The sequence below is a fragment of the Prionailurus bengalensis genome, chromosome C1 (genome assembly GCF_016509475.1).
Source record: "Prionailurus bengalensis isolate Pbe53 chromosome C1, Fcat_Pben_1.1_paternal_pri, whole genome shotgun sequence".
In the NCBI taxonomy this organism is placed as follows: Eukaryota; Metazoa; Chordata; class Mammalia; order Carnivora; family Felidae; genus Prionailurus; species Prionailurus bengalensis.
This window is the reverse complement of record NC_057345.1, coordinates 26002593-26014342: the sequence shown is the minus strand read 5'-3', so window position 1 is coordinate 26014342 and position 11750 is coordinate 26002593.

Sequence of the window (11750 nt, the reverse complement as noted above, 5' to 3'; positions counted from 1 at the left end):
GACAGCTTAGCTGTAAGCAATGAGGATGAAACTGGTCCCCACCTCTTCCTTGATGTCCCTCTTTCTCTCCTTTCTATAAATTGCGTGCCCTTTCCTGTTATACACCTGCTTGCCAGCTGCCATTCAACTAAGAGCATTGTTGGGGAAGCTCTGAATGTCTTGTAGAAGGCCCTAGTGAATACCCATTGAATTGGCTTGAATTCTATCCTTTCTATAGCCCTGTGCTACTCCTCAAGCAAGTGTGTTTCCTGCCAGAAATCTTCAGCAACTAGATTCTAGAGCCTCTTGTTAGACTTTGCCTCTTTACAGATTCTCCCGTTAGAAGGCCCAGTCAGTCCTTTGTTCAGCATTTGCTTTTGATTTTTCTTTTTTTTTTTAACATATTTTATTTTTTGAGAAACAGAGCATGAGTAGTGGAGGGGCAGAGAGAGGGAGACACAGAATATGAGGCAGGATCCAGGCTCTGAGCTGTCAGCACAGAGCCTGATGTGGGACTTGAACTCACAAATATGAGATCATGACCTGAGCTGAAGTCGGACACTCAACCGACTGAGCCATGCAGGCACCCCAACTTTTGATATGTCTTAAAGCCACCCAACAGATGACCCTGGGAGTTCCTGCCCCAGTCTCTGGCATGATGACATCATGTTGGTGTGGCCACAAGAGAAAGAAGCTAGAATTGCAGGATTTCTGGAGGCCTTAAAGGGTCTCTGGGACTCTCATCCACAGAACTCTGCAGAGCAGCCCTCTGGTAAGCACTTGGAGTGCCTAAGTGCCTCTGGATAGGACTCTCAGCTGGAATGAGGAGGCTACTGAGACAGCAGGTGGGTGATTAGGCAGAGGCTGTAGCTGACCAGACTGGAGGATGCCTAGGGTGAGTAGAGGCCACTAAGGCCTGCACTGGGCATCTGGGGAAATGGCCATGGAGATGTCTTCTAAGCAGAAGTATGAGGTCACTGGGGCAGGTTCTGAATTAGATGTTTTCACATGCCCAGCCTCATCATGTTGTTGGCTTGCATGTGTACAGGGGAGGGGCAAGAAAAGATCTGTGATGATTTCCTTTTATAGAGATTCTAAGAGGAAGTACATTTCTCCATTACTTCCTGGCACAATTTTTAGATTATCTATCCACCTACTCAGATACATTTTTCTCACAGTTCATTCAAGTTGAGAGAGAGAGAGAGAGAGAGAGAGAGAGAGAGAGAGAGAGAGAGACGGAGGGAGGAAGGGGAAAGGAATAGAGAGGAAGGTTTTCAAAGAATTAATTAAAATAAAGTCTCTTCTAGGACAAGTTGTGCCATCTTTGTGCTTCCTTTGGGGTGGGGGAGGTGGGGGAGGGGACAGAGCTATAATGGAGTCCTGTCCAGCCAAGAGAAAAAGCTTCTTAGCTCTGGTCAGCAATTTTACACATCCATGCTACATCTGGCATGTGGCCCACCCACTATCTTTCCTTCTTCTTCCCTCCCTTCCTTCCTGCCTCTATCCCTCCCTCCCTCCCTCCCTTCCTCTGTCCCTCCCTCTCTCTGTGTCTCTCTTCCTCCCTCCCTTTCATCCCAGTGCATATAGAAGTATATAGAAAATATATAGAAGTATATAGAACATATACTTTCAGGTCTTAGTCTCAGGAGTCAGACAAACCTGTGTTGAACCTCAGCTTTGCTGTCTATTATATGTGTGAACTTGGGCAAGTTATTTAGCCTAAAGCTTTGTTTAACAGGGTAAACAATAATGCCGACCTCTTTGGGATGTTTTGAGGTTTGAAAGAAATAATGTGAGGAGGATGCTTAGTGCTGTGTGGGGCACAAAGTCAGTGCTGGGTAAATGATGGCTGGAATTCCTTTATCCTTATGCTTACTGACATTTGATTCCTTTGATAGCCCTGTTCTGGGCCCTTAAGGATGTGTTGGTGAAAAAGGCAGACAATGTCCTTGGCCCTAAGGAGCCCAGTCTGGTAGGGAGATGGCCATGGAAGAAGCACTCAGGACCCCCCTCCCTGGTTCTAATTCTATTGTGAGCTGAGTCTGTGGGCCCTCCCATCCCAAACTGTTTTCAGACAGAGCCACATGAACTAGGTTGGCCTTCTGGGCCTTTAGGGAATTGGGTCCCCCTGAGCTGTGTATTTGTGAATGCACTGAATTATAGTTTATTCATTCATTGAACAAATATTTACTGAGTGCCTACCATGCACCAGGTACTCTTCTAGGCACTTAAGATGGAACAATGAATAAAACAGAGACTTTGCTTTTGTGAAATGAGTGGTCTAGCAGGAGGAAACAGACAATAAACAATAAACACACACAAGTAGACTACATAGGGTGCTATAGAGTGATACATGTTATGGGAGAAAGGAAACTGAATAAGTAAGGGAGATTGGAGGTGTTGGGGATGGAGGTGGGGAGTAGTGATTTTATTAAAGGCTGTCAGGGTAGACCTCATTGAGAAGAGGACTACCTTCTGAGCAAAGACTTAAAGGAAGAGAAGGAGTTTGCCGTGTTTTGGGAGAAAGGACTTTGTGAGAAGAGGGAAAAGCAAGTGCAAAGGCCCTGAGGTGAGGGCATGGCCCCTTGTGGGAGGAATAAGCAGGAGGCAGGAATGGCTGGGAAGGGCTGAGCTCTGTGAGAGCAGAGATTATGTCTGTCTGGTGCCTGGCAGGTGGTAGAAGTACAATGAGTATTGGTTGAATGAATGGATCCTTGCTGGCATCTACGTCTGACCTGAGCTGGGCCAGGCCAGGACTGACCTCATTGCTAATTTGCTTGAACAGAGAAGGCTGATTTAAGCTTTCCTTTTTGATGGAAACAATTTTCAAATCACCAACAGAGCTCATATAAAATTCAAATGTGCAATTGGGGGCATCAAAACACAAAGCTCTTCCCTTAGCATGTAAAAAGAGCAGCAGCACATCTGCTGAAGAGTGGGAAAAACAAAATGAAATTGCAGATGACCTTTGAATGCCTAATTTAAAGAAAAGTCTGTATTGAGCCTTCCCTGCAGCTTCTGTGAATCACTGAGTGAGCCATTTGTATTTCCAGCAGATGTCCAGTCTGAAGGTGCTGGAACAATGAGGAGTCAGGCCCTCTATGGAGGAAGAAGAGGCTGCACCCAACTGATGGTTACCATATGTCTTGTCATCCTTTTGGCCCTCAGGATGTCTGATTTTGTGTCTTACTCAGTATCTCAGGTCTCCCCACCCCTCATCTCTAGAGAGCTAGTCTCCTACCTGTCCTGTTGAGGACTCTTTGGCTGTTGAGTACTGAGTGCCAGGATCATCTCAGGGACTCACTCCTAAGGAAACACCCCCCATCCCTCACCCCAGGCCTCCTGAGGCAAACCATCTCAGTGTGGTCTCTGGTTCTGTCTGGTGTAGGGCTGGAAGACACTGTCTCAGGCACTCAAGACTCTGGAACTCCAATGCACTCTACCCTCACCTCTGCCTCATTAACCACCCCCCCCCCCTTGTTCTCTTTCTCTTTTTCTTTCTCTTTCTCTTCCCCTGCTTCTTAATCTCACTAACTCCTTATTTCCTTCTCATCTGGTGCAGAAATCCTGGGAGAAATTGGACCTGTATCTCCAGTAGCCTAGGGTCAGGAGAAACAACCACCCCCAAGGACATTGGTAGTTCAGGACCATGGATAGGGCTCTGTGGCTCCAGCAGCACCAACCACCTATTTATTCACTTGGGTCAGCCTACTCTGGCATTTCTGTGAAAGTGGCCTTGGGAGGCCCATTTTAAGGTTTAGGGGCAGGGGCCTATGTGACTAAGAGACTTAACCTTGCTAGTAAGTGGCAAAACAGAGTCAAGAGCCTAGGCTCTGAATCTTTCCACTGCATCATGTTTCCCGCCCCCCCATTTTTTAAAATTAATTTTCAAATATGAGTCACACAAGGGCAAAGGGCTTGAAGTTGTTTCCCTTAGGGATGAGGCCAGTTCCTCTGTGGATGTGTGTGTTATATAAATATATAAAACAGCAACCATGCGCTTTTAATGAATAGAGAAACAAATGAAAAGCAAAAATTTAAAAAAAAAAAAAAGGCACCGATGACAACTGGATGTATTAATCTACTTACTCAATAAATATTAGCTGAATGTTTATGAAATGACAAACCCCATGTTGGGTATTTAATAGTGAATCAGATGTGGTCCTTGCCACCGTGAGGTGATTAGGCAAGTGGGAGAGACAAAGGCATAAACTTGGCTTCACATATTTTTGATAATTTACTTGTTTCCCAGGTTACATTTTTTCTTCTTTTGGGAAGTACAGCGTGTACAGAATTCCTCATGTAGACTCCCTTCTGATGCTTCACTGTAGTAGGATCAGCCTTAAAAAGACAGGCAATGGGGCAGAAACCAGGAGTTCCAGCTGAGGTGATGGACACTTGAGTAAAGGCCTTCCCAAGGCAATGTTCTTTGCCTTAAGCATGCTGTAGAAAGAGATGTATCTTATCACATTGGCCAAAATAAGCATCTAGCCATGCCTCTCACCCCCCAATCCATCCATCCATCCACCCATCCATCCATGGAGAAGTGGTTAAGATGGCAGAATTTGGTACCAGAATGCCTGGGGTTGAATCCTGTGTCTACCATTTATCAGCTGTCTGACTTTGGTCAGGTTACTTAACCTTCCTGGGCCTCAGTTTTATTACCTGTAAAATGGGAATCATAATAGTACCTATCCAATACAGTTGCAAGGATGGAAAGAGCTTGTTAGCTGTAAAGTGCATGAGCAAGCTCTTCATACAGGAGAAATGTTTAATAATCTGTTATTATTAGACTAAACTCCATGAGGCCAGGGATAGTGCTGGAACACAGTGGGTGCTCAATACTATTTTTTTAAATGAGTCACTGAGTGAATTGAGCATTTTCTAAGACCTGAATTTTTATGTGTCAGCCCCTGTGCTCAATCCCCTGGGTCAAAATCACAGCTCAGATGTCTTCTCAGCTGAGGAGAACTCAATGCTAGCTCCCTGTGTTTTCTATAAAGACTGGGCCAGGGGCAGGTCCAACCTGGCAGAAGGCATCTGACTCCAGATATAGCTGGTCCCTCGTCTCCGTGCTGATCCAGGGATATGGTGCAACCTGATGAATGAGAAGCTCTGCCATCAGCAATGCAGAGATCCTTTTGCTGGTCCAGGATTCCCTGTCAACATAATAAACAACCCCTGGCTGGTGTTGGCTCAAAATGATGACAAATGAGCTGCCTGTGTATCGCCAGGCAGGGAAAATCATATTTGGAACACAGTGGTGGCTTCTGTGTTAAGCATGTCCAGGAGAATCAGAGAGCCTGGAGGTAGAATTAAGAAGCTGAGTGGCATGGGATTACTTCCCCAGAGCAATTGGATGTGGTACAGGGACAAGCCTGCTGCCTCACCCCATCTGCTGTGCATTGTTTCATACCTTTTCTGGATGCATCCCCAGCTTGAGAGGAGGGAGACCCTGTTTTGTTTTTATGTCCCTGAGGCACAGCAACTGCACTAAGCTCTTTTCAATAAATCCTAGGCTCTGCCCCAGTGCTGGGTGCAGTGTGGAAACAGGACTATAGCTTTGGAAGTGTGTCCCCAGATGGTGTGCAGAGTCCTCGCAGCCTGGCAGAGAGAGGCACTTGAGCTTTGCTTTCGCACAGACCTGGGTTTGAATCCCAGCTCTTCCACTTCTACCTGTTTGACCTTGAGTGTGTTTAAACCTTGAGGAGCTTCAGTTTCTTCATGTGTAGAGTGGTGGGATGGGACGTAATAGTCATTTCAAAGGGTCATTGCAAATGTTGGGGAGATAATGTTGGTGAGGCATGTGAATGAACATTGGTTTCCTTCTCAGACCTGCACAAAAGCACTAGTCTCTCTGGGTTCGTTTGTATGTGTTCTCCGCTCTTCCCCTGGGATCCCATAATGAGGTGTCCCTGAACCACTTGTTCAGTGGAGAGTTAGGAAGATGGGCCAAGTGTGTCTGTCTCTGTATCCCACTGTGAACTCCTTGAGGGCATGGAGCACTTTATACAAAATCCATCCTTCCCATCCCCTCACCCCCATACACAGGTGGTCTGCAACTAAGTAACCCTCCCCAGATTTGCTGAATGAAAGATTGAATTTGCTTGGATCTCTGGGGTTCTTGATAGAATCTAGGGGCTTCCTAACTGGGATGATGAAAATTGCATCTTTATTTTCACTAATTTCCTGTTGAGCCTTGGCATTTCTACCAATGATGAATATAAGCAACAGAGCAGAGCAGTGTTAGCAGTATTTATGAATTTGTCACTGATGAAATCACAGGTATTTTCATTACCTGAAAATACAGTTGTTGCAACCATCCAGAAATAGCGTTTATGGTTTGAACTGCAGTATTTATCAGGCCCACTGCTAGATCTTATTAATATTGCATTAATAGGGGAGTACCTATATGACCAGATGACAAATTTTCAAAATAATTTGAAAACTGCATTTCAATATAATCGGTTTCCTTTGCAATTCTATATATTTTGGTTTATTTTAAACATCTATTTCATTAAAAACATTTATTTTATTTAAAAACATAATTTGTGGGGTGTCTGGGTGGCTCAGTAGGTTAAGCGTCCGACTTCAACCCAGGTCATGACCTCGAGGTTTGTGAGTTCGAGCCCCATGTCGGGCTCTGTGCTGACAGCTTGGAGTCTGGAGCCTGCTTCGGATTCTGTGTCTCCCTCTCTCTCTCTGCCCCTGCCCTGCTCATGCTCTGTCTCTCTCTTTCAAGAATAAATAAACATTAAAAAAATTAAAAAAAAATGAAAACATCATTTGTGAAGACTTCATCAAGCTGCCAAAGAGGATCATGCCACAACAAAGGTGAAGAGCCTCTGGTGTAGGTCTGTGAATCCTTTGAAGTGAATGAAAAAGATGGAGGGTTAGCCTTCTTTGTATATTATTCTAGAGAGTATTTCTAGCTTTCATTAGGAACTCCAAAATGGCAAAGAATGCAATCAGTGGCTCTCTACTAGGGGAGATTTTTCCCACCTATGGGACATTTGGCAATGTCTGGAGATATTTAGGGTTGTTACAACTGGGAGGTACTACTTGGCAAGGCCAAGTGGGTAAGGCCAAGGATCCTGCTAAAAATGCTAGATGCAGAGGACAGCCTCCACAACAAAGAATTATTCTGCCCCAAATGCCAGCAATGCCGGGGCTGAGAAACCCGGGACTAGACTATCACACATATCGCAGAGAAATGGACATTTTTCTGATTAAGGTCTCTAGGAAGAAAAAAAAATCAATGCACAACTTCGTCAGAAACACCTGTGATAATTCCCTCGTCCAACCCTAATGCACATGTGCAATGTCTACCAGGTGTTGGTGCAATGTCTACCAGGATTACAGAGAGAGGCAGGGCCCTGGGGGGGCTCTGGGTCTGCACTTCAGTAGGATGTGTGACCTGTTAGGCTCGTGTGCAAGGTCTAGCCATTATGAACATCTCTACTGGGCACTTGGTGTCCAGGCAATGTGCTGGGTTCTGGGGATCAGTTTTAATGTGGCAGAACATGGTCTCTACCCTATGGAATCCACACTTGTCAGGGAAGACACATATGCCACGTGTGATGGTGGAGATGCAGGGTACTGTGAGGACACATGGCAGGGTGTGTGTTTGGATGTGTGTTGGAGTGCAGACAACTCACCTTAATGTAGTGGTGCATGAAGGTCTCTCGTGTAGGGTGGTAAATTTTGACCTGTGACCTAAAAGATCAATAGGAGTTGGCCAGACCAGAAGATGGGGAAAAGATGCTTTAAGGGAATGGCACGTTTGAAGACTCAAGAGTGAGCAAAGGAGCACGGAGCATTAAAGGAACAAAATGGAGGCTGGCTTAGACTGGAGTGCTATTTAAGGGAAAGAGTTGCAAAAAGTGAAGTGTGGGAGAGGGGCGGGGTCTGGCTCATGCAGGGGAGGGGTGTCTTGTGCACCTTATGTAAGGTTAAGGGCTTTATCCAGAGGAGCCATTGAAGGAGTTTAAGCGAGAGCAGCAGACCATTTTTGTTTTGTTGAAAGACACAAACTGGGAGAGAGGAGAGAAGAGACCTGGAATTTGGCCAATGGCTGTTGCGGGGAGGGAGGGAGAGTGAGAGGGAGGCAGAGAGGGTTGGAGGGAGGGAAAAAGGGAAAGAGAAAGGAAGAGGGGAAAAGACTGATGGAAGGAGGGAGAGAGGGAGGGAGAAACCTCCCAGGAAACTAGGAAAGGCTCCTCAGAGGAGGTAGTATGTGAACTGAATTTGGAACAGTGAGTAAGTTTTGCTAGGTGTACAAGGAAGGGGAAGGGCATTCCAGGCCAAGCAACGTGAAGGCCTCAAAGGGCCTGGGGTGTTCGCAGATGATGAACTGTTTGGTGTGACCAAAGCTTGTGTGTAGAGGAGAGGGGCTAAGATGAGGCTCAATGCCAGCATCTCCACAACCATTGTCTCTACCCTGCTCCTGTAGGGTGATTGCAGAGGGCCAAAGATACTGTTTGACCCCTGCTCCTGCCATCTGTTCAGACAAGGTGCCCCTGCCAGAGGGCACATAGACAACTGGGCCAGAGTCCAACTGGAGACTTGAGGAGCACAGTTGGCTCTCTGTGTGGCAGGCGAGACAACTTCAGTGGACATAATGATTTGCCCCACATCTGCAGCTCTCCTCTGAGTTTCCTCTTAGGGCGGTTTCATTAATTACATGGCTTCGACAAATCCATATCTCAGCCCAGTGTGCACTCCCAAATTCTAGTCTACAGCCCTAATTGCCTTCTGGCCATCTCCGACTGGATGTCCCACTGGCTTCTCCAACTAAATTTGTCCAAAATTGACCTTATCAGTCAATAAATATTTGCAGAATTGAATTGAATTTTCCTGCCAAACTTCTCAAAAGAGTTATCTCCTAAAAATTATCATTATTTGTGGACAACATGATTGTGTACCTAAAACACCCAAGGGACCCAACTGGGAAATCTTTAGAATTAATAAGAGTTCAGAAACCCAGTTGGATGCAAGATGAATATATAAAAATCAATAGGTTTTCTGTATATCAGTAATAACCAGCTAGAAAAATAAAATAATGGGAAAAGATGTTATTCACTAGAGCAACAAAAAGTGCATAAAATGCCTGGGAACAACCTTAACAAGATGTGACTGGGACCTATATAAAGAAAAGTACAAATCTTTACTGAAAGATTAGCTGGTTTTTATTGATCACTTATAGTGTGTTGGGTACCGTCTGAGCATTTAGCAATTTAGCAGGTATTATCACATTAATCTATAAAACCATCCTGGAGGTGAGTGTTAATTTTAAAGATGTCAAAACTAAAGCTTAAAGTGTTTACATAAAGTGTCCATCGAGTATTATGTGGCAAAAACTGAAATTTGCACCCAGGGTTTTTGCATCCAAACCCACACTTTTGACCTTTTCCTAAGCCATCTCCCCAATAAGCCATAAATAAATACACAGACAAATGAAGTTGGAAGGTGTTGTCTGCGTATTTCACAAAGATTAATTCATTTCACTCCTCCATTCATTCCCACAGTATGTACTGAGTGTCTACAATGGGCAAGTACTGAACTAAGTGATAGACACAAAAATATGAATGAACTCTCAAGGAATCTACTGATGGCGAAGCCACATAATTACATGTCATTATGTCACCATTGGTGAAGGCAAGGATATTCATAATGAGTGACTAGCAAGTAGAGGAAAAATACATGCCATTGTCTTGCGGGTTCCAAGATGGCTTTTTGGAGGAGGGAAGGAGTCTTAAAGAACCTGTAGTCAGCTAGGTGAAGGAACTGGAGAGACAGCATCCCAAGCACAGAGAGTTGGGTGGGCAATTAATATTTATGAATTCATTCATTCAACCAACAACACTTCTATAAGCATCTGCTATGTGCCAGGTATAGGTCTGGGAGCTGGAGATAGAGCGGAGAACAAAATAGCACCTCTGCTCTCATGGAGATGGCATTCTAATGGGAAAGGGTAGGAAATAAACAGGAAACTATATGGCAGTGGGTGCTAAATGCTATGGAGAAAAACAAAGCAGGAACCTAGAGCATCTGTTTTGAAAGTAGGGAAGCCTGGATTATATGTTGGGTGGTCTCTGAGGAGGTGATATTGGACTCCAGAGCTGAAGGAAGCCAGGGAGTGGGTCACCTGGCTACTGGAGGAAGACATTTCTGGACTCAAGGGTTCCAAGGTGGGTGTGTGATGGGCTTAAGGAAAGGATAGCCTGGAGGCTGCATGGCTGATTATGGGAATGAGGCAGTGGATGTCCATTCAGGTAGGGCTTTGAATGGCAAGGGCTATAGCTTTTATGTTGAGGGAAATGAGAAGCCAACCAGTCTTCCTAGAGAGGTCTTCCTGAGAAACATTAACAAGAAAAAGACAGGTAAATGTTGCTGCTTGCAAACTTAACATTTTAATCTACATGAAAAATCTAAACAAAACCCAAAGCACACAGCCAGGTAGAAAACAATATTTGCAACAAATAGAACAAAAGAGTAAAATCTGGATCCTCTAAAGAGTTAGTACAAATTGATAAGAAAATAGTAAGTACTTACAGAAGATCTAAGTACATAAAATTTAGAAAGCTCTGTAGGTCAAACATCCTCAAATTAAAAGGCCAAAACGGCCACAAATGTATATGTAGTATGTGTGATGTGTAGAAGATACAAATATGTAAATCAGTGAGAAAAAATAAACACCACAGTGGAAGATGAGCCAACGATTTCTCCAGATAGTTCCCAAATGGAGGATTTAGAATTATTAGGGAAAGTTGAAAAAAATGTTGAATCTGAGTTATAAAGAGATGCTAAATAAAGCAACATAGTTGTTTTCTTGGGTGTTTTTTTTTTTTTTTTGCACTATCAAGTAGGGAAAAACTTTTCAATAAGATGATACATAGTGTGAGTGAAGATGGCTTGAAGTAGGCATTCGTAGGCATGGCAGTTGAGGACAGAAGTGGAATATGTTTTCTAAAAAGTACTTGGGCGATCCAGAGCCAGAGCATCACAAATGGTCATACCCTTTGACCCAGTAACCTGCACTCGTGGAAGTATATCACAGGGAAATCATCCAAAAACAAATGCATGAAGAACAACCCAAAGTGTTTAATTCTCAGGATTTCCTTGGGGCCTGAAATGGGTCTCAGCTGTGTCTGGAAGCCACATTGACTGGAGAGAGACATGGGTGAACGAAGGCAACCCATCCTGGGTACAGAGAAAAAGATGCAAAGGGCCCTCAGGTTACAATCCGTAGCAGCATTCTCTTCTGGTCACTAGAAGTGAAGAAGAAAGAATATAAAAACACTCATTTGAAAAGATACGAGTACCCCTATGTTCATTGCAGCATTATTTATAACAACCGAGCTATGGAAGCAATCCAAGTGTCCATGGATAGGTGAATGGATAAAGAAGATGTGGTACATATAGACATGGAATATTACCCAGCCACGAGAAAGAATGGCATCTTGACATTTGCAACACATGGGTGGAGCTAGAAGTTATAATGCTAAGTGGAATAAGTCAGTCAGAGAAAGACAAATATCATATGATCTCACACATATGTGGAATTTAAGAAACAAACAAAAAAAGAGACAAAAAGTACAGATTCTTTTTTTTTTTTAATGTTTATTTATTTTTGAGACGGTGCGAGAGACAGAGTGCAAGAGGCGGAGGGGCAGACAGAGGGAGACACAGAATCCAAAGCAGGCTCCGGGCTCTGAGCTGTGAGCACAGAGCCTGACGTGGGGCTCAAACTCATGACCTGTGAGATCATG